At 36.2% G+C, this 25410-nt stretch overlaps 1 protein-coding gene across 7 annotated transcripts in view; it reads right to left on the bottom strand.

The window, feature by feature from the left end:
* Dis3l2 (DIS3 like 3'-5' exoribonuclease 2) overlaps positions 1 to 25410 on the bottom strand; it is a 356506-nt gene that overhangs the window by 313828 nt on the left and 17268 nt on the right. The window contains exon 1 of one of the 7 annotated variants that reach the window (XM_026396263.2): positions 4348 to 4429. The exons of 4 other annotated variants lie outside the window; for them this stretch is intronic. The gene's annotated coding sequence lies outside the window, so the exon portion shown is untranslated. Of the gene's footprint in view, positions 1 to 4241; positions 4313 to 4347; positions 4430 to 25410 lie in introns of those variants that run through there. 2 more of the 7 variants (XM_026396262.2, XM_026396265.2) reach the window with 2 other exon arrangements.

Genomic DNA, 25410 nt, shown 5'->3' with positions numbered 1-25410 from the left:
GCAAATGTGCATCAAGCATAGAGGGCAACCTCTAGATGGAGGACAGCAGTTTAGATTGCAAATTATCAAGAGTGAATGTCATCACCAAGATCCCCTGCACAGAACTGCCACAGAAACAGACACACAGACAAATGGAACAGAATGAAGAGCCCCAAAATAAATATATTTACGATAAACTGATCCTCAAGAAAGATGCCAAGAGCACACAATAGGGAGAGCACAGGCTCTTCAATAAATGCTGCTGGACTATGAACTGAAATTCTGCTGTCATATATAACAAATTAGAATAAATAAATAAATTTTTAAAAATAAAAATAAAAAATAAATGCTGCTGGGAAAACTGGATATGCACATGCAAAAGTATGAAATTAAGACCATATACAAAAATCACCTCGAAATAAATTTAAGATTTAAATATATGACTTGAAAATGCAAAACTATTAGAAGAAAAAAAATAAAAGGATAAAGCTCTATAACACTTATCTAGGCAAAGATTTCTTTGGACTATGAACCCAGAAGCATAAGCAACAAAAGCAAAAAAGGACAAATGAGACTGCAATCAAACTAACCATCTTCTGCACTACAAAAGAAACAATCAACATAGTGAATAGACAACTATGGAATGGGAGAATATATTTGCAAATCATACACCTGGTAAGGCATTAATATCCAAAACACATAAAGAACTTAACTCATGAGCAAAAAAAAACTACCGTATTTTTAAGTATGTATATATTGGGTAAAGGATCTGAACAGATAGCACCTAATCTCACTTATATGTGAAATCTAAAAAAAGATGAACTCAGAAGTAGAAAATAGAATGGTGGTTTCTAGGATATAGGAGGTTAGGAGGGCTGGGGAGATGTTTTGCAATTAGGAGAAATAAGTTTAAGAGACCTACTGTGTATCATGGCAACTACAGTTAATAACAACATGGTATACTTGAAAAATGTTAGGAGATATTTTAAGTGTTCTTACCATGAGAAAATAGTAAGTATGTGAGGTAAGGAGTATGTCAATTAGTTTGATTTAGTCATTACACAATATATACATTCAACTGAACAAATAAGCAAATTCTTGTAAATAATGAGAGCCCGGTTTATCAATGCTGAAGAAATTACAAATGTACAGAAAGGCTAGAAATACAATGGAATTGGAAAGTATAACTCAATGGTTTATAATTTTTTAATATTTTTTAGTTGAAGATAGATACAATATCTTCGTTTTATTAATTTTATTTTTATGTGGTGCTGAGATAGAACGTAGTGCCTCGTATGTGCAAGGCAGGCACTCCAAACTGAGGTAAAACCCCACCCAATAATGTTTAGAGACATACAGAAATACAGTTTATACACACACACACACACACACACACACACACACACACACACAATCTACACACTGACACACACAAATGGATACAAGTTTGTGTATATTCTTATATGTATGTGTATTCTTTATTCCCTACCTCTCTATGCTGAGAGCCTAGAATCAATGCTACACCAGCAGCAATGAACATTATCAGGTGCCCAGATCTGTTTCTAAATACCACTCACCACTAAAAGGAACCAATGCTGCTTTAAAAAATGGCCAATGCTGAGCATAGAGTAGGAAAAGACAAATATGAACCCAAAAGAGCGGCTAGCAAACTACAGTCCACAGTCCAAATCTAGTCAACCACCTATTTAACCTTATATTAGAACACAGACCACTAGTTAGTTTACAAATTGTCTATGGCTGCTTTCCTGGTGCAAGGGTAGAGTTGAATGGCTGCAACAGAGACCGCATGGCCTACAAAGCTGAAAATATTTACTATCTGGCCACTCACAAAAGAAGTTTGCCAAGCCCTAGCCTAGAATATCTTACTCCAAAGAGTAAGGAAACAAAAAAAAATGATGGGGACATGTCAAAAGTTCACAGGAGCCCGCTGAAAAGGCTACTACTTGGCCAAATATATGACAATTTAAGTATAACATTTTTAAATGATAATGTATTATAACCCACTAAACAAAAAAAGAATCCATGAACCCATATTAATAAAAAGACAAAAAAATTAATAAGCAAATAAAAGGGATAAACTCTTTCTTACAGCAAACTCACAACAAATATAAAAAATAATGATGGAATTAGAAATTTACTATTGGCAAGCATATCACAATGATTCATATTCATCATGTTGAAACTAGTGGGTGAAAGTCTGAGAAGTAAACAAATACCAAACAGACTCGAAGTATCCTCTAAGATATTTGGTGAATATCAAGAAGAAAATCATATCTTGACAATGCAGTCATCTGGCAGATATACCTTAACCAAGTAATCAAAGTAAATACCTATAAATAGACATCATCTGCCTCAAGAAAACATGTCAATTTTGAAAACACTGGTCCAAATGGAGGAACTTGCTACAAAATAATTGGTCTGTAATCTTCAAAAATGGTGAATTAATGAAAGGAAAAATCTGTGCTATACTGAAGGACACTGGCAACTTTATGCAACTCAGGATTCAGGATTTTCTTTTCATATCAAGGACATAATTTAGAAATTTGAATAAAATCTATAGATTAGCTAATGGTGTTATATTTATTAGTATTAGTACTGATTCTGGTAATTGCACATTTATCAAAAGAAGATGGCTTTCTTTTGTGTTTCTGCTATTTACTCTCAAGCAACTCAAAAAAAAAGAGGTCAAGTAAATAAGTTATCTTAAAGGAAATATGGTGAAATGCTAACTCTGGGGAATCTGGTGAAGAGTCTAGAGTAATTCTTTGAATTATTCTTGCATCTTTTCTGTAGGTCTGAATTTACACATTTTTTTAAAAAGTCTAATTATAGAATAATATGGGTTTTGTTGTGTTTTTGTTACCAAGGATTGAAGCCAGGGGTGCTTAACCACTGAGCCACATCCTCAGCACTTTTTTATATTTTTATTTAGAGACAGAATCTCACTGAATTGCTTAGGCCTCACTTTTTGCTGAGGCTGGCTTTAAACTTACAATCCTCCTGCCTCAGCCTCCAGAGCCACTGGGATTACAGGCATGCACCACCACACCACCCGACAATCACATGATTTTACTGAATTACTTTTTTTTATGTAAAGCATATTCCCAACAACTGACGATGTGACAATTTTAAAAACAGCCCCTACGTGGAATACAAATGATGCATTAAATCAGGGAAGTTCAAATAATCAATTAAAGGATATGTTAGCTACAAGATTATTCCATCCAGCTTGATATAAGCCAAAACAGATTTATTAGCTGCAAGCTCAACTAAGTGATCTCAAATGAGAGCTATGTCAGTAAAAACATTGCCTCTTAACAGGTCAGAAGTGATTTTACTCACTTATATCTTACAAAATATTTTGAGGATTTAAAAGATTAAATGTCCTGAAAGGGACAACAAACCAGCACATTTTGCAAACACAGCTGTTAGTTAAAGCTCTTGAGAAAAGAAAAGTTCTGGAATAGGAATCAGTTGTAGGAAGAGATAACAGTTATAAAATATTGAGCAAACTTTGGAATTGCTTATTATTAATCTAATAGTTGACTTGTTTCTAAACATTTGTTTCTCTACTACATGTTAGTAGGCCTCTTCAGGCCTGGACAGAGAGCTATCAACATGTCCTAGGAGGTCCTTTCTCTCATGGCACTTCAATCTAGGGAGAAAAGGGAGACAATAAACAAGTGCACAGGTAAGACAAATTAAACAGAGTGAGGAGCTAGAGACCCACGGGATGGATTGACAGAGCACTACTTATAGCTTCCACAATTAGGAAGAGCAGCCTTTGAGGAAATAATACTACTGAGGCTAAGTCCACCATGCGAAAGTCAAAGTAAAGCAGAGCACCTGACAAGTACAGAGACAACAAAGGAGGAACAATCTCAGCATGTTCAAAGAATTTTTTAAAACCATCTCATTAATATTCTATGGATAATAGATAATGATCAATTTTGCATTAGGTGTGGTAAGAGCATTGTGACTATGTGTGAAAATATTCACATTGCGTAGTGAGATTATGTACACAAATGATGTCAGGGATTTCTTTAAAATATTTCAGCAAAGGAAAGATAAATTTAAAAGATGAGTGAATCAAATGTACAAAAATTATTGAATTTGGGTGATCAATAAATGGAGATAGATGCTCTTCTCTCTACTTTCTTATATGTCTGAAATTTTTCATAAAACTTTTTAGAAATGCCATGTAACAAGAGTTTCACATTCAAACTGACAATACCTCATACCTTCTCTCTCTTACTTTAACGCCCCAGCATGACTCTCACTTCTTCCGTTCTGTTCTGGTTGTCTCATGTGAGGAAACAGACAAGAAAGCTGTAAAGGCAGACTTACACTGGACAGGTCCTTTGCTCCATGGCTGAATCCAGTTCCTGTGACAGAACTAATCTATCTGATGCAAGACTGAAACCCAAAGAGTATTCAAATAAGAGAATATAAAATAAACAACCACATACTGATAAACAAGTCATTCTTCCTGAGGAAAAAAAAAAAAACAGAATTGCCCGAACTAAGAACCGCCATCCTCCCAGAGATTAAAAACACAATAGGCTTCTTCCTCTTGCATTCCCTGGAGACTGCTCTGCAAAGTTCTCCTGGCCTTGACCTTGCTGTAGCACTTGACACAGCTGCGCACTGCCTCCCTTTGTGAAGCTCTAGACTTCCTTGGCAAACAGGAGAGCATGACCAAAGATGCCTCTGCTCCTTCCTCTTAAGGACAAGTGCCACATCTTAAAGACAAGTGTCATAATGCCCCTCCTCAGAGATAGCAAGCAACTTTGTCCCACATGACAGTTCTGAAAGAGCACGGAGTGAGTCCCTACTGGAACCCAAAAATCTATGATTTGTAGAATAGTGTGGAAATGGTGTGTCAGAAATTTCTATTTCTATTAAAAGACTCCATATTCTGAAAAATCCTTGGATACAGGTAGAGTGTTCATAATCTGAAAACCTGAAATCCAAAATGCCCCAAAATCCAAAAAAATTTTTAATGCTACCATGATACCACAGTAGAAAAGTTCACACCTGAGCTGAGGTTGTGGCTCAGTGGTAGAGCGCTCGCCTAGCATGCGTGAGGCACTGGGTTCAATCCTCAGCACCACATAAAAATAAAATAAGGATATTGTGTCCACCTACAACTAAAAATTAAATATTAAAAAAAAGAAAAGTCCACACCTGACCTCACATGAGAGGCCATAGTCAAAACATGGCATGCTAAAAATACTGTATGAAATCATCTTTGGGCTATGTGTACATAGCATATGCAAAACATAAAAGAATTTCGTGTTATCTTGGGTCCTATCCCCAAGACATCAAATATTCCAAATTAAAAAAAAAATCTTAAATACAATAAAAGTATTTTGGATAAGGGATATTCAACCTGTATCAAAGTATAATTTCTTTTAACACAATATTTCCGTCTTCTTTTAAAATGTACAGTTGAGTTCTCAAGAAAGCAAAGAAAATCCCCAGGAGCTAAAAATCAAGTGGGAGCTAGAAACCAGAAAAGGTAGAAAACCTAAGGGCATGAGATCTGGGAGCACTGCCCAGTGTCTGCATCAAGGGCCGTATAATTTAAAGTTGAAGAATAAGAGCTACGGCCTAGGGGCTGGGGATGTGGATCGGGCACTCGCCTGGCATGCGTGCGGCCTGGGTTCGATCCTCAGCACCACATACAAACAAAGATGTTGTGTCCGCCGAAAACTAGAGGGTAAATGTTGAAAAATTCTCTCTCTCTCTCTCTCTCTCTCTCTCTAAAAAAAAAAAGAGCTACGGCCTAGACCATATGAGCTGTGCAGAGATGGTAATAAGCCCCCTTGCAAAACTCAGACTTTTGAAGGGTAACAATCTCAATGTTATAAAAATAATTTAATTTTTTAAAAATAAAATAAAATGAAGATACTGTGTCCAACTATAACTAAAAAATAAATATTTTTTTTTAAAAAAACACAATTCTTGGGCTAGGGATGTGGCTCAAGCGGTAACGTGCTCACCTGGCATGTGCGGGGCGCTGGGTTCGATCCTCAGCACCACATACAAATAAATAAAGATGTTGTGTCCACCGAAAACTAAAAAATAAATATTAAAAAAAATTCTCTCTCTCTCTCTTTAAAAAAAAACACAATTCTTATCAAAATCCCAAGATCTTTTATTAGATCTAGATAAGCTAATCTTAAGATTTATTTGGAAACGCAAATGAACTAGGAAAACTAAAATAACAAAAAAATAATAAAGTTAGAGGAATCACACTATCTGATTTTTAAGCTATATAGTTACAGAAATCAATAGTGTGTAGTATTTCAAGAAGGACAGACACCCAGGCCAATGAAACAGGAGAGAGAACACAGAAACAGCACCAAATATATATGTCCAACTGATTTTTAACAGAGGTGCAAAAACAATTCAAGAGAGAAAAGATAGCCTTTTAACAAATGGTACTGAATCAACTGGACATCAATAGACAAAAAAATAGACTTTGACCTAAACCTCATACCTTATACAAAAATTAACTCAAAACAGATACCAGATCTAACATAAAACTATCTTTTAGAAGGGAACAACTTTATGACCTGGAATTAGGTGTAGAGTTCTTAGACAAAACACAAAAAGCATGATCCATAAAGGAAAAAAAATGGATAAATTATTATTTTTTTTATTTCTAGAACATGGTCACAGACACAGCTGAATGACAACAAAAGACAGTCTTATTCAAAACATTGAACAGTAGTGCTCTTTCCTTTTTTTTTTTTTTTTTTTTTACTTTTTGGTGCTGGGGAATTAAACCCAGCAATGCTCCACTACTGAGCTACATTCCCACCTTTTTTAATTTTTTGAAATAGGGTCTCACCAGGGTGGTTAGAATTTCTCTAAATTGTTGAGGCTGGCCTCAAACTTGCAATCCTCATGCCTTAGCCTCCCAAGTCCTTGGGTTTAGTGGCTAGTGCCACTACACTCAGCACATTAGAGCTCTTGTAACACCACCAAAAATAGTCATTCAAATATCAGTTCTCTGTTTTCTCCTTAAGCAACAAATGAGTGGGAAGAACTTAAACATGTATAATTATTTCATTTTAATGAAAGGCATTCTCTGTTTACCAACACCCTATCATTTAAGGACCTGTGTAAAAATCTCTAGGGAATTAAACTTACATGTTGAAGACCCTTGAGCTAATTGTGGGGCTGCTAGCCTCCATCAACTTATGTATTATAGCAAGAATGATACCATGTCATCTTGAACTTTAGCTCCCAACTACTTCTCTGACTTGTAAGTATAACTCTTGGTGGAACTGGGCCTATATGCTTTTATACTTTATATACTTTTGGTCTAAATTTCAAAAATACCACACTAAAAAACGTAATTGAGACTGTGAAAACTTTTATTCACTTCAACAACCCCAATGCCCAGCAGAGTGCCTGCTGAATGAGAGCTTTATAAAGTTTGTTGGAAAATTCTACCATTTTCAAAGGAAAAGTGCTGAATTTAAGTAACTGAGATAATGAAACTCACAGAAATGGTGCCACTTCAACCCACCTGCACATTCTATCATTCAATCCCATCATTTTCCTTCTCCACTCTCCAAGAAGCACAGCTTCTGTCACCTAGCACTATCCACTGGCCCGCTCTCCTAATACTGGTTAGCTTCTCCTGATCCACAATCCTTCTCACCGTGACTCCTGTGTCCCCAGTCAGTTCACCTTGCCTGATGTGTAGTTCTGTCACCATACTACTCAAAACTCATGCTCTTGGGCTTGATAGCGCATGCTTGTAATCCCAACAGCTCAGGAGGCTGAGGCAGGAGGACTGAGTTCAAACCCAGTCTCAGCAATTTAGCAAGGCCCTAAGAAACTCAGCAAGACCCTGCCTCTAAATAAAATATTAAAAAGGGCTGGGGATGCAGCTCAGTGGTTAAAGAACCCTTCAGTTCAATCCCCAGGACCAAAAAGAAAAAGAACACTTCCTGCCACCACCTCATTTCATCCATCCCTTCACATCTTAGGATTCTGACTCAAATAACTTAGTCAACAAAAATGCAGTGAGCTTTTACTTTAGACCTGGCACTTTGCTTAGCCCTAAAGAATACATAGAAAAAAAGAAGAGACCAGTCCTTCCTCTCATGAACCTGACAGTCTAGAAAGATATCAAACTGAATTGTAACTTCAAGCGTATAACTTTGAACTAAATTTACACTCTGGAGTTGGGAGGGTATAGAACACTGAAGGAGGTGGCTATAACTTCCAAGGACAAAGGGAAAAGTTAGGTAAGATGCGGCTGGAAAGAAAAGCAGGCAGCTGCACCATGCCAGGCTTGCAGAATACATTTATTTGTTTGTTTTAATCTTACAAACAATGTCGGAGGTACTGAATTATTTCAGTGGGAAGACAAACAATCAGATTTACATTCTCATACGACCCCTCTAGCTTCAAAGCAGGAAATGGGTTGGAGATGGGAGACAAGAATGAATGGGGGCCTCAGCTAGAAGGCTCTTTGAATAGTCCATGGTAAAAACGATGGTACTGAAATCAAGAAATTTTAATCAAGAAATGTTTAGGGATCCTAATCAATAAAAATGGTGACTGCCTAGACATCAAGGGTGAGAAAAGGGGGATCAAGGATAATTTGTTTTCTGGTTTATTCAAGTGAATAGATGGAAGTGAAGGTCACTAGGTCAGAGTTACTGAACTTAGGCGGAAGAGTAGAGAGCACAAGCCCAGGACGGACATATCAAGTCAGAGGTGACTGCCATCCTGAGATATAGTATCAAACAGGCAGCCAGAGCTCTAATGATGTCTGAGTTTAGGTCAGATTTGGGAATATTCAAGGAATAAATTGTAACCTAAGTCATGAACGCAGATGAGATCAGCTTGGGAAGAGAGTATGAAAAAAAGGAAAAGGGACACAGGCTTAACACTTGAAAGGTCTCAAAGTTCAATAGAAAGAAGGAAATCAAAAGTCAGATTCAGCTGAATGCTAGAGTTCAGCATTTTCCCATTTTGGTCATAACATAGGAAGACATCTGTAATGGCAGGATGGACCCTGAGGACACTGGCAGGGTGGATATACAATATCACCCACCTAATGAAGATAGAATCATCTGATCATAAATCATACAATAACAAATACAAGATTTGCAATGAGGGCTGTGGTTGTGGCTCAGTGGTAAAGCACTTGCCTAGCCTGAGTGAGGCACTGGGTTTGATTCTCAGGACCACATATAAATAATAAAATAAAGGTCCATCAACAACTAAAAATTTTTTTAAAAAAAAGATTTGCAATGAGCCCATATACAAAATCAAAATTGAAAGTGATCACCCAAATTCTTCTAAACATAAGCTTTGTTATCAAATAAGGTCCCAACATGTATGGGGGAGAAACTGTCTCATTTTTCAACAAATAGCTTCATTTCTTATGCATACTTCATACAGAATTATAAATCCAATCTCACCTTCTCTTCCACATTTTATTACTATGATTAAAGCCATCTACAGAATAATTAAATTAGAAAAAATAAGACTGTTTCTCATGCTTTAAGGACATTCATACCAACTGGCATTTTCAAGCACCTGAAATTTATTCTAACCTCTCTTTTGGGAAAAAAAGTACAGACTATTAAGACAAAACCTAGACAATAACAAAAGCTCAAGTCAAACATGAGAAAAAACAAGAAAAAAAATATATCTCCATCCATCCTTCTTCCAGTGGAGGAAGGAAAAGAGACACTTGTGAAATCGAAAGCATATGGATTAAATAAAAAGCCTCTTCTTTTTAAAGAAAAGCAGAGTCTAAAAAAGAAAGGAAGGACCCATTGGTTATAAAATTCATGCTCCTTTCCAAAAACCAAAAGAAAGTGTCTTGTAAAAAACAAAGGGCTTCCTTTCCCACTGTGTGAGCAGTCACACTAGACTTTGCCATAAATGTAGACGAAAGCAGGGTCAAATTCTATTCTCTTCCTACAGTAATTTGGGGGCTCTGCTTCAGTATCATTGAAAAAGGCACCCCAGAAAGTTTTGGAAATTATGATACCTATATCATTATTCCTGTCTCTACTATCAAATAAAATCTCTCTGAGTTTTTGTCACTTTGCTTCATTACCTTTCGGACATATACAAATGAGGAGCTGAGGTTTTAGCTTAGTAGTGGAGCACTTGTCTAGCACATGTGAGGCACTGGGTTCTATCCTCAGCACTATATAAAAATAAATAAATAAACAGAATAAAGGTATCCTATCCATCTACAACTAAAAAATTCTAATTGATTTAATTAGATAATTAATTTATTTAAATATAATTTAAAAATACATACAAATGAGAAAAATAACATTGTAGTGAACTTCCTTATGTTTATTATCAGACTTAACAATTATCAATTAATAGCCAATGTGTTTCATCTACCCCTACACACACACACACACACACACACACACACACACTCTAAATTATAATGAAGCACATGAGAAAACCTTTTAATCTCCTTTAAAAACTTTCAATTATAGGTCATAAAGTAAAAAAATTTAGCAAACAATTCAGCAACAACTATTTTATCACTTAAGACCCTTACTTAAATAAAGCATAAGTTATATGAAACAAGGTTACCACAGGTATAATCCCAAATTCATACTGAGCTACAGCAGCAATTGTTTAATAGAAAAACTGAAAAATAACTCCTCCATAAGAGATATGCATAATTTCCATAGTAATCAAAGCCATCATATTTTCATATACTCTAATCTCTAAAAGCAATAATTCAAAGGAAAGAGAGTTGGAAAGCTTACCCACCTGGCCAATTTTACCATGGAAATTTGGAAAAATATATGACTTTCAGAATCTATAATCTAAAAAACAAAATGTAGATTATGACCTAAAACACACAAGAATTTAAAGTAGTTTTCCCTAGGTTCATATCATTTCAAATAAAATGTCAATGTTCATGAGAATTTTACATAAGAAACTAATATTACCTTGGCTTCCATGTTTGTTCTTTATTTTGAGGGGGGGAAAGTCAATCATATCATTATCCTTGGGAAAATATTACTCTACCTATGTCTACTACTCTCAGGGTTGTAGCCACTAACATCTGGAACTTACTATCTACAGACTCTTTCAGGCATGTTTCTGCCTACAACACAAGGTCCATGTCATGTCTTGGACAATACTAGCAGAGGAATACATATAAAGTCATAAGCAATTACACCATCCCCTCAAGTAACAGAGAAGAATTTTAGTAATATTCAAGGAATCAGGAGGAATGAAGGATACAAATTCCTAACCAGCAAAATGACTTAAGATACAAATGCAGACAAGACCTAGAGAGATGCCATTAAGTTTAATGACTCCTAAGCCAACCTGCTGATTCTATACCTGGTCTGTCAGCTAAGCACCCTCTACTGGTGGCCCTGAGAGGCCCTACAAAGCCAACCCTAATCCTAGCCCTCATTTCTGTAGAAAAATTATGTTCGGCATTCATATAGTTTGATATGAGTGGGTTTGGAAGACAAACTAGGGTTTGCAACTCTCTAAAATTCTACACTTCCCAGGTAAAAACTACTACCACTCATAAATAAAGGCCATCACCATGAATTGAATAGTTAACTTCATGTAGACAGCAGAGAAACAGGACAAATCAAGAAAAACTAATAACCAAAACAATTCCTAAAATACTCAAACACAACTATTTCAGACCTGGGGCATTTCTTCTCCCTATTGCTTCAAAAAGAAAAGTCACAACAGCAGCACTGGGATCCCTGCTTCTCAGAGAGACAAAATAAACTGAGACCTACACACCCCAGAGAAATAAGCCAGGCCTTTACTCCTACCCAAGAGCTCCAATGTGCCTGCCAGCTCACAGCCTTCTGAGCAGAGGGTCGAGCACAGGTCCTGGCTCCACTGCAAAGCTCAGAATCTTGGGATATTTTAAACCTTCAGGCTGCAGATATTCAACCTGTCACTGATGGTGAAACTATATCACTAACATGGTACTACTTCTGTGTGCACATTAAATACAAGCTGGTATTCATTTAACACTGGTCCCTTCACCTTGTTGCTCTAAGGCTTATTTTTCAAAAGAACATGTTTTTTTCTCTTTTCTCCCCTCTCCTCCTCCATAACAAGATTAGGGAGATGGTGTTATCTTTTCTTCCCCTAGTTAACTGCCCTTGAACACACCCACTACAGGAAGGAGATGCCTGCTGGTCGTCTGGGAAGTGAATCTCTCTCCCAAATTAACAAGTGAAATCCTAACATGCCATGAGGGCACCCTGGGACCCCTTACCAGAACACACCTGGAATGTAAACCTTCAAGAGTTCCTTTAAAAACCCCCTTTCCCCATTTCCCTCTCAGAGGATTTGTCATTGATACACAGAAATGCCTTTGATTTATGGGTGTTGATTTTATATCCTGCTACTTTGCTGAATTCATTTACTAGTTCTAGAAGTTTTCTGATGGAGCTTTTTGGGTCTTCTAGGTATAGAATAATATTGTCAGCAAATAGTGCTAATTTAAGTTCTTCTTTTCCTATACATATTCCTTTGATTTCTTTCATCTGTCTAATTGCCCTGGCCAGTATTTCAAGAACTATGTCGAACAGAAGTGGTGAGAGAGGGCATCCCTGTCTTGTTCCAGTTTTTAGAGGGAATGTCTTCAATTTTTCTCCGTTTAGAATGATGTTGGCCTGAGGCTTAGCATAGATGGCCTTTAAGATGTTGAGATATGTTCCTGTTATCCCTCATTTTTCTAATGTTTTGAACATAAAGGGGTGCTGTATTTTGTCAAATGCTTTTTCTGCATCTATTGAGATGATCATATGATTCTTATCTTTTAAGTCTATTGATGTAATGAATTACAACTACCCTACTGACAATAGCCTCAAAAAAAAAAAAATCCTTAGGAATCAACTTAATGAAAGAGGCAAAAGATCTATACAATGAAAACTACAGAACCCTAAAGAAAGAAATCAAAGAAGACCTTAGAAGATGGAAAGATCTACCTTGTTTTTGGATAGCAGAATTAATATTATCAAAATGACCACACAGATTTAATGCAATTACACAGATTTAATGCAATTCCGATCAAATTCCCAATGGCATTCCTCATAGAAATAGAAAAAGCAGTCATGAAATTCATCTGGAACAATAAGAGACCTAGAATAGCTAAAGCAATCCTTAGCAAGAAGAGCGAAGCAGGTGGCATCGCTGTACCAGACCTTAAACTATACTACAGAGCAATAGTAACAAAAACTGCATGGTATTGGCACCAAAACAGACTGGTAGAACAATGGTACAGAAGAGAGGACACACAGACTAACCCACAAAATTACAATTATCTTATATTAGACAAAGTTGCCAAAAATATGCACTGGAGAAAAGATAGCTGCTTCAACAAATGATACTGGGACAACTGGAAATCCATATGCAACAAAATGAAGTTAAACCCCTATCTCTCACCATGCACAAAACTCAACTCAATGTGGATCAAGGACCTAGGAATACAACCAGAGACCCTGTGTCTAACAGAAGAAAAAGTAGGCCCTAATCTTCATCATGTGGGATTAGGACCCAACTTCCTTAATAAGACTCCTATTGCACAAGAATTAAAACCAAGAATCAATAAATGGGATGGATTCAAACTAAAAAGTTTCTTCCCAGCAAAAGAAACAATCTGTGAGGTGAACAGAGAGCCTACATCCTGGGAGCAAATTTTACTCCTCACACATCAGATAGAGCACTAGTCTCTAGGAAGAAGAACTCAAAAAAGAACTCAAAAACTTCAAAAAACACCAAAAAAAAACAAATGACCCAATCAATAAATGGGCCAAGGACCTGAACAGACACTTCTCAGAAGAGGATATACAATCAATCCACAAATATATGAAAAAATGTTCATCATCTCTAGCGATCAGAGAAATGCAAGTCAAAACTACTCTAAGATATCATCTCATTCCAGTCAGAATGGCAGCTATTATGAATACAAACAACAATAAGTGTTGGCAAGGATGGGGGGGGGGAAAGGCACACTCATACATTGCTGGTGGGACTGCAAATTGGTGCAGCCAATATGGAAAGCAGTATGGAGATTCCTTGGAAATCTGGGAATGGAACCACCATTTGACCCAGCTATATCCCTCTCCTTGGTCTATACCCGAAGGATTTAAAAACAGCATACTACAGGGACATGACCACATCAATGTTTATAGCAAAGCACAATTCACAATAGCTCAACAGTAGAACCAACCTAGATGCCCTTCAGTAGATGAATGGATTAAAAAATGTGGTATATATACATACATACATACACACAATGAAATATTACTCAGCAATAAAAGAAAATAAAATCGTAACATTTGCAGGTAAATGGATGGCATTGGAGAAGATAATGCTAAGTGAAGTTAGCCAATACCAAAAAATGTTTTCTCTGATATAAGGAAGCTAATTCCTAGTGGGGTAGGGAGGGGGAGCATGGGAGGAATAGACGAATTCTATATAGGGCAGAGGGGTGGGAGGGGAAAGGAGGGGGCAGGGGGTTAGTATTGATGGTGTAATATGATAAGCATCATTATTCCAAATTACATGTATGAAGACACGAATTGGTATGAACATACTTTATATACAACCAGAGATATAAAAAATTGTGCTATATATGTGTAATAAGAATTGTAATGCATCCCACTGTCATTTATTTTTTTAAATCAATTAAAAAATAAATAAAGATAGTTTTTTAAATTTTTTATTTAAAAAAATCCTGTCCCTCCTTATGGGGAGAGTCACAATCTTGGGATAGGAATCCTCTGTCTTTCTCCTTTGCTGGCAAAGCAATAATCCTTCTTTTTCCTTTTTCTCAAAACCATTTCCTCATTTTTAAATTGGAATTAATTAGTATTGGGGACAGGGACCAATCTTTCAGTTACATTCATACAGGGCCTTAGTGCACATTCCACTAACCCAGATGTAAAGGGATCTAAAGTTACAATTCCCACAGCAACAACAATCCTGGCAAAACTAGACACAGGTATTTTATATTGCTTCTGATAGCAGTGAACTTAAAAGCAGCTTGAGGGGTTGGGATTGTAGCTCAGTGATAGAGTGCTTGCCTTGCACATATGAGGCACTGGGTTCGATCCTCAGCACTACAAAAAAATAAATAAATAAAATGAAGGTACTCTGTCTATCCACAACCAAAAAAAAATTTTTTTTTAAAAAGCAGCTTGAAATAATAAAGCACATTTTAATCTTCACATCTTATTACGCCCAAAAACTCCCAGACAGATGAAGATTAGAAAACTGCCTTCCTCCAGGCATAGTAGAGTTCTTTCTTTGATAAATTGACAATGACTGGACAAAGCACTGAAGAATGCCCTGGAGGAAGCAATCTTTACCTGGCCTGAAGGACACATGGCCTAGAACCTATCTCCAAAACTGTGAGCCAAAATAAACCTTTCCTCTATATAAGTTAATCATCTCAGGCATTTTGTTATAGGGAAAGCTAACATAGTTTCCACTCCTTACACAGAAATATTTCTGACATGTCCCAGATATTCCACATGAGAACTTTTTTTGAAAAGACATAAAGTAGAAATTAAATTATTTCCATACTACTTCAGGAACACAGGGCCTTTACATTAGAAAAAGAATGATACACACTAAGAAAACAAAAAATTATTTCATTAATATTTTGTGTTTAAAAAAATTCAACCTTTTTGCAACATTTCATTCCAGCAACTGCACTGTATACGATTCTAAAGTGGTTCTAGCCAAGAGGTGAAGAATGGCAATGATAAATAAAACCTCTGTCTTGATACACCACATTCATAATAATAATTCTCTTTAGAAACTAGGATGACTGGGGATTCTCACCTTAAGGTATACAATTTATACAATTTTTTTGTTTCTTATAAGAGTATGAATTACTTTTATAATCAAACCACAATATAATACACACACAGACACACACACAGAGACACCCACACACACACACAGAGAGAGGTATACATATATCTTTATTTCTATTCAGAACACTAGAACAGGAAATAGTGAGACTTATCAATAAAAAATAACTATACTTTTTCACAAATCAATTTGGTTTATGATTTATGACAACATGTTAAGCAAAGATTTTCCTTTTCTGGAACCTACTACTGCAGGATTTTACACATTTTATAATTACCAGCCCAGCAAATAAATGTAACTATTTCCCCAAAAAGCACAGAGAACCATACCAGAGGACTTCCCATTCTGCCAAATGCGACTGGTACTCATTTCTTTTCTCTGTGTAAGATAAAATGATGACATAAAAAGTACTACAGCACAGTCTTTTGGTGCAATAAAACTGCAAATTACTTACATAATGGCAATTTACAGTACCTATGCCCTGTGACAGATGATACAGGGGAAAGTTATTAAGTTTGACTGAAATAAAGTAAAAAAGGCAGCAGAAGAAAAAAATGAAGAAGAGAAACAGCAACAAACCATGCTCCTGATGGCTAAATGCCACCCTTTGAGTCAGGGCTTCCCAGACACTAAATGGAGCTCTATGGCCAGTGCCACTCAACACAGTACCATCACCTCCGCTGCCGCACTGGAAAGGGAGGGGGTTCAAAATGCAAATCACCAGGACTCACTGAAGACCTCTGGAATCTGTTTCTGGGAATGGAGTCCTACGTCTGTATTTTAACCAGCTCTCCTGGAGGCTCTGATGCTCAGTAATGACTGGGAAGACCACACAGCCTCCCAGGAGTGACTGAAGAGCACTGCTTAACACGCCTTAGCTGCACACTTCCAGGTGACACCTTTCCAAACACATAACCATACTGGCCAGGACACCAGTGTAGGTAAGGCTGCTAACTGTAACTTTGTTAAAGTCACCTCAGGTGATCCTGCTGTCATCAGCTGTGAAACAAGAGGAACTGTTTCCACATCTAAACACATCTTAATCATCTGTCATCTCAGATTGTGAGTTAGAAGATCCAACTGGTTGAACAAATCAACAGACTAGAACCCCACTGTTTTATTAAATTCTTTCTAAATCAGAAAGAATTTTTTTTTCTTCTACAAAGATAGCAAAATGAAGTCTTCCTTGACCACTCCATCTAAAAACCAGTAGTTCTCCAATGGGTAATCTGCCACCACCTTACCCCAAGACATTAGACAATGTCTGGAAACATTTTTGTCTATCACAGCTGGGAAGGGCACTTTGACATCAAAGGGGCAGAACCCAGGATGTTGCTATACATCCTGTAATACACAGGATAGCCCTCCTCCCCCAACAAAGAATACCCAGGCCAAAACGTCAGCAGGGCTGAGGGTAAGAAACCCTAGTTCCCTGGCTCTCCCTGTGTCCTCCTAGTCATGAACACAATCCTCATCACTCCCTGAAGTAACCATGGCCATGTCTTTCTATATTGGGTCATTTTCCACACCCCCTGCCTACGTTCCATGAGGACAGAAACCTTGTCATCACTAGTTTCACAGTGCCTAGAACAGGAATGGCACAGGGTAGAACGCAATAATCACTTTCTAAATAAAAGTGAAAATAAATGAGCGGGGAAACTATCCCCAGGAGATGAAGGAAAAATAGACTATAATCTAAGATATAAAATCAGAGAAAAACACTAATCATTTGTTGTAAGATAGAGATTCTATATCTTCTCGAAAATTCATATATTAAAGTCCTAAGCCCAAAGTACCTTCAGAACATGACCTTATTTGGAAATAAGGTTGTTGCAGATGCAATTAGTTAAGATGAAGTCATATTGGAATAGGGGCTTAACCAATACAACTAGTGTCCTTATGAAAAGGGAAAATCTGGACTCAGATGTACTCACCAAGATAACATCATGTGAAGATGAAGGCAAACACTGGGATAATGTGTCTAAAGGCCGAAGAATGCCAAAGATTGCCAGCAACCACCAGCAGCTAGAAGAGAGAGAGAACAGATCCTCCTTCACAGCTTTCAGAAAGAATCAACCCTGCCAACACCTTGATCTCACACTTCTAGCCTCCAGAACAGTAAGAAGTAAATTTTTATTGTGCAAGTCAGTTTGTAGCACAGCAGGCCTTCCGTATCCATAGCTTCCACATCTGTGGATTCAACAGACTGAAATATTCTGGAGAAAAAATTACTGAACATGTACAGACTTCTTCTCATTAATTCCAAAAATATATAACAATAACTATTTATACATATCAACTATACTGTATTAGGTATTATAAATGATCTAGAAGTGATTTTAAAGAAGGATATGAATAGGTTATAATGCAAATACGCCATTTTATATAACTATTCTGGAGCATCAGCAGATTTTGGAATCCACAGGGTGCTCTGGAACCAATCTAGGATGTGAGGGATGGAGACACTTTATTACAACAGCTCCAACAAATAATCACACCACTGTAACCAGGTTCCTGAGACACTGTGAAAATTTCTCTCCAAAGACTTCAAAACAACTATGTCATGTATAATTAAGAAGAACCAATAAAATAAAATTTAAAAAATAAATAAGTATATAGGGAGAGTAAAAAAATCTAATGCAGGGCCTAATTAATAAAACAGATTAAAGTCTAAAGGGTTAAAAAATACTTATCTTTTGCCAGGCACAGTGGCACACACCTATAATCCCAGCAACTCAGGAAACTGAGCAGGAGGACTGCAAGTTCAAGGGCAGCCTCAGTAACTTAGGGAGACCCTATCTCAAAATAAAAAATAAAAAGGATTGAGATGTAGTTCAGTGGTAGATGTTAGAGCAACCCTGGGTTCAATTTAATTTTCAAATGAATTTACCAATGCTTATTATTAAGACACACAGAAAGCTAAGAAAGAAATCCAAATTTATAAATATTTAGTGTGTGATGGGTAGCACTTCAGCTCACAGGGAAAAAAGTTTTCTTACCAAATGGTATTCCAAAGGGGAAAAAAATTAATTAGTCACTACATCCTATCTACTTCATACCAAACTTGATGGATTAAAGAAGTGGCCATAAGAAACAAAAATATATAAAAAAAAAAAAAAGACAAACAGACTTACTTGCAAAAAGTTAAAATCACTAAGTACTGAATATATACTATCATAAAGGCAAATATCTTGCTTCCCCTGTTAGATACACTATTCCAAAATTTAGAACAAAATGAAAAACTCCCTAAAGTGCTGTAAGTTAAATATATTCTAGATTGCAAAGCCAAATGAAAAAGCACATTAAAAATAATAATAATACAGTGCAAACTCACTGAGGAACAATAATGTAAAAATTCTAAATAAAATATTAACAAATTGAACCCTCAGAATATAGTGAAGATGATACTCCAAGTACATTCTAAGAGAATCAATCCACTAATATAATTCTCTACATAATAACAAGGGAAGGTGGACAACAGATGCAGAAAAAAAAAAAAGATCATGACATAATTAATCACCAGTTCATATTAAACAATATCTAAAATTTTTAACTGAAAAGTGGAAAACTTCAGTAATTAAAGTTACATGTATAAAAAGGATAAATGTGGCATATTACTGCCATTCCCTTTAAAGTTAGGATAGAATTTAAATTTTAAGATTACTTTTAAAAATACTTTAAAAGACCTAAACAACCAACAAGCCCTGTTCTTAAACTGAAAGAATCAATATTATAGAGTTGACTGTAAGTCAGTCAAAAAGTTAATGTGATTCCAAATTCCAATCATGACTTTATAGAAACTGACAAGCTCTGTCTGGCATGGTTGCAATCCCTGTTACTCAGGAGGCTGAGGCAGGAGGATCACAAGTTTGAGGCCACTCTGTCCCCACATAAAAATAAAAAGGGCTGGGGGTATAGCTTACTGGTAGAGCACCAGTGGGTTCAATCCCCTAGTTGGGGGAACGGCGGAACTGGGGGTTAAAAACTCATCTTAAAAATCAATTGGGGCGGGCTGGGATTGTGGCTCAGTGGTAGAGTGCTTGACTAGCATGTGTGAGACACTGGGTTGGATTATCGGCATTGCACACAAATAAACAAAATGAAGTCCATTGACAACTAAAAAAAAATTTTTTTTAAAATCAAATGGGGAAAAAAAAGGGAAGGAATATAGATTCAGATCTGAAGAGACATTTCTCCAAAGAAATCTGTATTGTGATTCCATTTTATAAATTTCAAGAACTGTGGGCTGGGATTGGGGCTCAGCGGTAGAGCGCTTGCCTAGCACAGGCGGGACCCAGGTTCGATCCTCAGCACCACATAAAAATAAAGGCATTGTGTTGTGTCCATCTATACCTAAAAAATAAATATTAAAAAAAAGAACATGCAAAATTAAAACAATAATTTAGGTATACAAACTATGTGGTTCAAGCATGAAGAAAACAAAATTCATATCATTTAAGAAAGGCTAAGGAAGACACAGGATTAGGAACAGGCACATAGAGATCTTCAAAGGCAATAATTTCTTAAAGTGATGGTTGTATATGTAGGTATTTGTTGTCCTGTTATTCTAGATATCTTACACAGTCTGCATACATTATTTTGTAACTTCTCATTATTTAATAAAAGATCACAACTTAAAAACAGGAGCATATTGAATGCATGTAAAGATATGTATAGTCTTAAGTCCAGACTCAATCATTCACTAAAAATCTCTGAGGTCCTATCATGCCTTTCTAAGTAGCTACCTGTTAGGAGTTAGCAAACTCCTTGATTTTCATCTTTTCTTCTAAAGTTGCATTAACAAGGAGATCATGCAAGGAGGAGGGAAGATAGCAAGGGACAATGCTCTGATCAAACTACTGAGTTTGAGTTTGGCCAAGGAAGTTTGGCAAAGGCAGTGCTTGCCAAAAATCCAGAGTAAAGAGGTTTGTATAAGCTAATTAAAAGTATTACAGGAAGAACGATGTGATTTTAACACTAAGATATTTTTCCATTAATTAATTTTTTTAATTTTTTTTAGTTGTTGAGGGACTTTTATTTTATTTATTTTTATGTGATGCTAAGGATCGAATCTAGTGCCTCACACATGCTAGGCAAGCACTCTACCACTGTGCTACAACCCTAGTGCCCATTAATTATTTTTTAACTGCTCAAAATTCATTGAAACCTCAGCTCTCAATTCCTGTGAGATACAAAGATTTGCTGAGTCCAAACCAAGCACTTACAGCATCATGGTGGGCAGTTTTGAGTTCAAGGACAGTACTACACTTATTCCTTCCTATTGCCTAGAAACAGAATGGAACCAGGCCTGGACTATGCCTACCATACTATCACCTAAGGGTTCCTTTCATCACAACAGTACAAGGCCACACTATGACCCTTAAGTTGAAGCTGGATTCCAGATGACTGAGGAAGTGGGATACTTCTTTCGGTTTGGTAAGCTGACTGCTGAGATAATCAATAAATAAATTAGCATAAAGTACTCTGATTTCTATGGAAAGAATTTTATGAAGAAAGCTTTAATACTTCTCATAAAATAAGCAATACAATAACAAGTACTAATAATGCAACTAAGGGTGTTATAGTAAGAAAATGTTATCAATCAATCAATAAACCTGTGAATTAATTATGTGGAAAACTGTATTAAATAATGAAAGGAAATTTTAAAAGACACCTTCTCAGACACTTACAGTAGCTAAAAAGACAGACAAAAGACTTGTGTTAAAAAACACCAAAAATATTGAACAATTCAGAAAAAAAAAAAACAAACGTTGTCATCTACTTTCCATATTCACACCCAGTTCAGCCAAACACATGCCCCTCTTCCAACCCCACACACTGCAATACACTCTTCTCTCCTTAAAGACTTCACCCTCTTTATAGAAACCTACAAAACCATACTTGTCTTTCAAAGTTCATCCCAAATGCTTCTTGCATCCTTCAAAGTCTTTTATAACCTAACTGCACACTTATGATCTTTCCCAATTCTTCTCAATGATGGTACCTCCCTATTTTCTTCTATTTTTAGGAATTATGGGAAAAGCAGGAGCAATAAAATTAGAAAAATCTAGATTTAACATGAAAATTAACTGTCTGACTTTGACCAAACTATCCTTCTTAAGTATCAGTTTCCAAATACACAAAATAGGGAAATTATTACCTAACTTATTTATTTATTAACAGGTATTGGGGGGTGTAACAGAGGCATGAGAAGAACGAGTTGAGAATAGAAATATTTGGGAATAATAATAAAGGACACAAAAGTAGTTGTTAGAACTACATTCCCTATTTCAGAAGCTAGAGGAAAAATGGACCACATTAATAAGAGACTGGTAAATATTTAAAAAATCCAAATCAAACTTCTAAAGATAAAAACTGTTGATGGCTGAGATAAAAAAATATATATATAGATTGGATATACTAGATGATTAGACTGAGAGCAGATTAGACACTGCAGAAGGAAAAAAATGGTAAACTTGAAGACACAGCATTAGAAATTATCCAGAATGAACCAGAGAGAGAAAAAAGTTTAAAAAAAAAAAAAGAGCAGTGAACTATGTGGCAAATTTAAGCAATTTAATATATGTGCAATTAAAATCTACAAGTGAGAGGGTAGAAAAACATATATGAAGAAATGAAAGTCAAATATTTTCCACAAAGAATTCAAAGACACCAAATCATAAGAAACGTAAATATAACTATACCAAGACACATCATAATCAATTTGCTTAAAACCAGTTTAAAGGGAATACCTTAAAAGCAGCCAGAGAAAAAAAGACACATTAAGTAAAGGGAGAGAGAAATAAGGATGTCAGCAGATTTCTTTTCAGAAAAAAGTAAGGTAGGACACAATAAAGCAATAGGGAAAATCAAAAATTCTTTCCTCAACAAATATACCTTTAAAAAAGCAAAGGAAAAATACTAAATTTTCAGCCCTATGAAAGCTGAAATAATCATTACCAGCAAGTCCACATTAACAAAAATCTTAAAGGAAACTGTAAGGCAGAAAGAAAAGGAGAACAGACGCAAATGTGAATGAATCTAAACAACCAAACGGAAAGCCTCAAGTAACTAACTCCATGGTAACTATGATGATTATATTCTTATAATTAAAAAGATAACTGTTAGTTTATAAATAATAAAAACATGTACTGGGGTTTATAACATATATAATCAGAATGAGGTGCCATCACTATAGATTCTACAGAGTTTAAAAAGATTGTTATAGGGCTGGGGTTGTGGCTCAGTGGTAGACTGTTTGCTTCTCATATATGAGACACTGGGTTCGATTCTCAGCACTACATATAAATAAATGAATAAAATAAAGGTCCATCAACTAAAAAAATTTCTTTAAAAAAGATTGCTATAGATTCTGCAATGGCACAGGCCTACAATCCCCTCAACTTGGGAGACTGAGGCAGGAGGATCCAAGTTTGTGACCAGCCTGGGCAACTAGCAAGACCTTGTCTCAAAAAAATAAATAAAAAGGGCTGAGGTATGGATCAGCAGAAGTACACCCCTGGGTTCAATCCTCAGTACCAAAAAAATAATAATAATAATAAGAGATACAGAGTTTAAAAAGAAACAAGGGATTATTACGAGCAACAATACACCAATAAATTCAACAACTCAAATGAATAAACAAAGTTCATGAAAGAAAGAAAAAAAGTTCATTCAAAAAAAAATTAAATTTGTAGATTCAAAACCTTCTCACAAAAAGCCAGGCATGGTAGCACACAACTGTAAGCCCAGTGGATCAGGAGGCCCAACAGGAGCATCTCAAGTTCAAGGACAGCCTCAGCAACTTAGCAAGGCCCTAAGCACCATAGGCACTGTCTCAAAATAAAAACTAAAAAAGAGCTTCGAATGTGGCTCAATGGTTAATCACCCCTAGGTTCAATCCTTGGTACAAAATAAATAAATAAAACAAAAGGAAAACAAACTTTCTCACAAAGAAATTTCAGATCAAATGGATTTACTAGTAAATACTACAAAATACAAGGGAAAAATACCAATCTACATAAACTATTTCAGAAAATTGAAGAAAAGGAACATTTTCCAACACATTCAAGGTTTCCAGCATAACCAATACTCAAAACAAAGATATTTCAAGGAAAAAAAAAAAACTCTAATCAGTATTCTTCATGAACACAGATCCAGTATTTTAGGAAATCAATTCCAACTACATACAGAAAGAATAATACCTCAGGAACAAGTGGGGTTTATCCCAGAAGTACAAGGTTACTGTTTCAGTTTGGATCTGAAATATCCCCCAAAGGCCTTTATGCTAAAGGCTTAGTGTCCAGTCCACGGCACTATTAGAAGGTGGCAGAACCATTAAAGGTGGAGCATGGTTTCAGTTACATCACTAGGGGCTTAGTATACCCTTGAGGAGGATATTAGTACCCTGTCCCCTTCCTCCCTACATCTCAGCTGCCATGAGGTATTCGGCTGAGCCCCACCATGTGCTCCCTGCCATGACATTCTGCCTAATAACAAGCCCAAAGCAATGGGCCAAGGGACTGAAATTTATGAAACCAGGTCCAAAATAAATCTTTCCTCCTTTTAAGCTAATTATCTCAGATATTTTGTCACGGTGACAGAAAGTTGAATAAAAGTTACTTCTAATATTTTGAAAATCAATATAATTCAACACATTAACAAACTAAAACTGAAAAACCTTATGATTATTCAGTAGACTCAGAAAAAGCATTTGACAAAATCCAATATTTATTCCTAATTTAAAATTTTCAACAGCAGCTGTGAATACAACTTAGTAGTAGTAGAGTACTTGTCTAGCCTGCACAAGGCTCTGGGTTTGATACCCAGCACTACAAAAGTAAAAAATAAAAAACTGTTAGCAAACTTTGAATGAAAAGAAACTTCCTCACTGATAAAAAGCATTTACAAAAAAAAAAATCTGGGGCTGGGGATGTGGCTCAAGCGGTAGCGCGCCATGCCTGGCATGCGTGCGGCCCGGGTTCGATCCTCAGCACCACATACCAACAAAGATGTTGTGTCCGCCGAGAACTAAAAATAAATATTAAAAAAAATTCTCTCTCTCTCTCTCTCTCTCTCTCTCTCTCTCTCTCTCTCCCCCCTCTCTCACTCTCTCTTAAAAAAAAAAATCTACACCTGTCATTTCAGGGTATGATATGACTGAGCATGATTATGAAAAAAAAACTATGTGCTTGAAATAGGTTCATACATCCCTCTGATTTCCAGCTCCCTGTGCCATACTTATAATGTCGGGGAAGCAGAGACACAGAATTCTGAACAGTTTCTTGCAAAGACTAAATGCTTTCTCCCTAAGATCAGAAACAAAACAAAAATGTCAGCTCTCATCATTTCTCTTCAATGTTATACTGGGAATTGTGGCCACTGCAATAAAGTAGGGGGGGAAAAGATTGCAAAGGGAAAAGACTGTATTCAGAAATGGCATAATTTTGAACAAATCCAATGGAATCTACAAAAATGCTAATAAAATAAATAAGTGAACTTAAAGGACAGAGAATGTCTGTG

Source organism: Urocitellus parryii, chromosome 1, assembly GCF_045843805.1.
Source record: "Urocitellus parryii isolate mUroPar1 chromosome 1, mUroPar1.hap1, whole genome shotgun sequence".
NCBI lineage: Eukaryota > Metazoa > Chordata > Mammalia > Rodentia > Sciuridae > Urocitellus > Urocitellus parryii.
Note: the sequence above shows the minus strand (reverse complement) of the source record. Positions and strands in the feature narration are given on the sequence as shown.